Consider the following 3,207-nt stretch of genomic DNA (forward strand, 5'->3'; position numbering starts at 1 on the left):
TGGTGGCTGAAACCAACTGCAAAATGCAATAATGTAAGCTCACAATATCCTGTGTAGAGAAATGCAGAGTGGGGGCATTAAACAACAACGAAATGCAAAAGTTCAAGCATGTGTTAAAATGCCATCTACTACTAATTTACCAAAAAAGTGGATGGGAGGAGAGGAAGCTTGAATGACACTGTAGGGAACCGCATGCACTGCAGGACGCTTCTGATGTGCCATTACTCCCATCAACGCAGGTATGTGCCAGCATTTTGAAAGATTGACCACTTTCTCCATCCTAGAGCTAATGCTTCCCCATACTTGAGAGTGCCCAAACTGAGGACTACCATTAACACTACTTCTCCTCCCGGTCAGAATGCGGCATAAAATTGTCTCGGGCACCAAGTAAAAAGTGGCCCACAGCTGTAAATGGCAATTCATTCCTTTTGTGACAGACTGACTAGTACCCACGGGGGAGAGTGTTGATGAAATGTGATGCAAATTGTGCATTTTAAAGCATATTAATTCAGCAGCACTGGTCAAAACTTCTAGCCCCATAGTGAAGTAACTCAAATTGGCCCACATTGGCCAGAACGTGGCACACTTTGACAACAAAAATACCTGTCCCACTGCCGCATTTTGCGTTTTTGGTTCAGGCATTGCCATATAAGCCATGCCGAGCCTGCTTCTCTTGGTCCTCTACTGCCGCCATCACTGTCATCTCGCCAATCTGGCCTCTACCCTGGTCTGTGATCAGCAGCGGTATCATGTTCCTGGACTCTGATGGCCTCGCTCTGCAGCATCCCAGAGACTGTATTCCCTCCTTACTTCCTCCTGCCCCGATTAGATTAAAAAAGTAAACTGGAGGAACTCTGCAAGATTGTTCCTTATGCCTGCAGTAAGGAGAGAAGGACTCCATCCCTTCCACCACCTTCCTACATTACCCTATCCAGAGGACAGGAAATGTTTTAACTGTTGGATTATGGGTGAAGAAGGTGGGGCGGTGTCAGAAAAAAAGGTAAGTACTATGGTGAGGAAAAGGTACATTGAGGTGATAATAAATATCACTGAGTTACCATTAGCACATCACCTGTAACTGGAAATTTAAAAATGAGTGTTCATCACCAGAAAACCTTTAAATATGTTTTTAAAATATATACAGAACACAGCCACTCAACATGCCGAGCTACCTTTCCAGGTTCAGGTCTGCGCCTCACAGCTCACATTCATCATCAGACCTAAGCAACAGTCACACACACTGCTAAGTTAGCTTTTCCTGTAAATGACATAAATGTGAAAATATGTTTTGTGTTTAACATAATACCATACTTGCCATCCCTACAGATTTAGGCGGTAGGCTACTGCTTTTTAAGCAGTCCTACCGTCTACAGATTTTGGTGACAGATCCTACTACTTTTTACAGGGGCGGGTAATTTATGTGACTCTCATGCAGGCTGCTTGAGAGATGCCCAGGACAAAGCATTCAACACATTAGTTAGTCTTTCTGTGCGGGTAAATGATTCCTGTGAGTGATGGGCGCAGACCAATCCAGTGACCTGACAGCTACTACTAGGGTGGCCAACTGTCCCGCAATTAGGGACTCTGTCCTGCAGTTTGGAGAGTGGCTGCGCGGGAAGCAGATTGTCCTGACTTTCGTCAGGACAACCTGCCTCCTGCACAGCCAGTATGTAAACTGAAGTGGCCATCTACACAGCACGGCGCTGCCGCTGCTGCTTTGTTTCTCTGGGCAGCTCTGCAGCCCTGGCTCCTTTTGAGCCTGCAGGTCGAGCTGTAACGCTCTGACACCTGGCTTAATTGAAATGCTAATGCTTTATTCCTGGGGTCGTGATGGTCATGTTTGCAGTTAAAAAACGTGACCATCACCTCCCAAGGACAAACCATTTGCATTTCAATTAAGCCAGGAATTAAGAGCCATTAAAAATATTTACATTAAAAAAGGGGCGGGCCAAATGTGAATGACGTGACGTCATCACCGCCTTGTGGGCAAGTGTCCCGTGAAAAACTATCAAAGAGTTGGCCACCCTAGCTACGACTTTGCCCTGCACTCTGGCTGGGTCAGGCCTTAGGTGAACCACCAGTGACGGCAAGTGGAGAGCGTACCACCACCAAACAGTATCAGCATATCTCCATGTTCTTCAGTTGTTCATCTTGCACTGCAGGAATAAATATGTATTGCCCAGGCTGCTGCTACAGAGCACTGGCAAACTTTGCCTACCAGCTCCTCTGTGTGATTACCTTCTGTGAAGTTAGGTAATTGAATTCACTGTTAACTTACCACTCAGAATAATACATGTTAAACATTTGAACATCTTTCCATGTTGTGCTGTTTGATGGGTTGTGTATTTTAGCATGCTCCTGGTGCCAACAATGTACGTTTTGTATTTTCCTGTGATGTAATTGTTATGCGAAGTATTATTTTTGAAACTTGAAAAATCCTACATCGTTTTGGTCACAGAATGTTGGCAAGTATGCAAGTGGGCCCTGAGAAGAGTAGCTGGCATGCACTTCCGGGTTTAAAGCAGAGTAGCAGGCATGCACTTCCGGGTTAAAAGCTGTGCTTCGCTTTTTTTGGGTTCTGTGAACCTAAAAACTTCCGGGCGCCCCGGCAGATGTGTCTTATGCCTCGAGGTAGTAACCTGTGACCCGGTGACCAGTGATATAACTGCCGTGTCTTTAATGAAGGTTTATTTCTTCCAGAGATTGCTGAGGGGCCGGCTACCCGGCGCGTGTCCTTCTTTACTGTCTATGCACTGCTGTTACTGGTTGTCCCTTTTCTATACTGGGTTGTCCCTTTTCTATTCTTATCATCCGCTCTATGAATGCAAACTACATGTCCCATGAGCGATGCTTCCCATTTCGTAGGCTGCCGGTTCTGTGCTGGTGGCCTTTTACACACGCAACATAGAGAACGTCTCGCAGCTGAGGGCCAGTGGCGCAATGGATAACGCGTCTGACTACGGATCAGAAGATTCCAGGTTCGACTCCTGGCTGGCTCGATCGGAAGCTCCATTTTTACTGCTTCAGTCGCTATTACATGTAAAAATAGTATTTCTGGATAATCGAATGATAGGAATTACCGAAATTGCATTTTTTTCGGGTGTTGAAGTAGCCGTGGATTATTGCTTAGCTGCTTCTCTCTCCCACCCTCACAAACAGTTCAACATTGATATGAAAAATAAAGTGCATTATATTGACGAGAAAACA

General features: G+C 45.5%; 1 non-coding gene across 1 annotated transcript; it reads left to right on the plus strand.

Moving 5' to 3' along the window:
• Positions 1-2,926: 2,926 nt before the first annotated feature.
• TRNAR-ACG (transfer RNA arginine (anticodon ACG)) lies at positions 2,927-2,999 on the plus strand. Its single transcript has one exon. It is a non-coding gene; the product is annotated as a tRNA-Arg (tRNA).
• The last annotated feature ends 208 nt before the right edge of the window (positions 3,000-3,207 follow it).

The sequence above is a fragment of the Ambystoma mexicanum genome, chromosome 1q (assembly GCF_040938575.1).
Source record: "Ambystoma mexicanum isolate Mex_15411 chromosome 1q, UKY_AmexF1_1, whole genome shotgun sequence".
Classification (NCBI taxonomy): Eukaryota; Metazoa; Chordata; class Amphibia; order Caudata; family Ambystomatidae; genus Ambystoma; species Ambystoma mexicanum.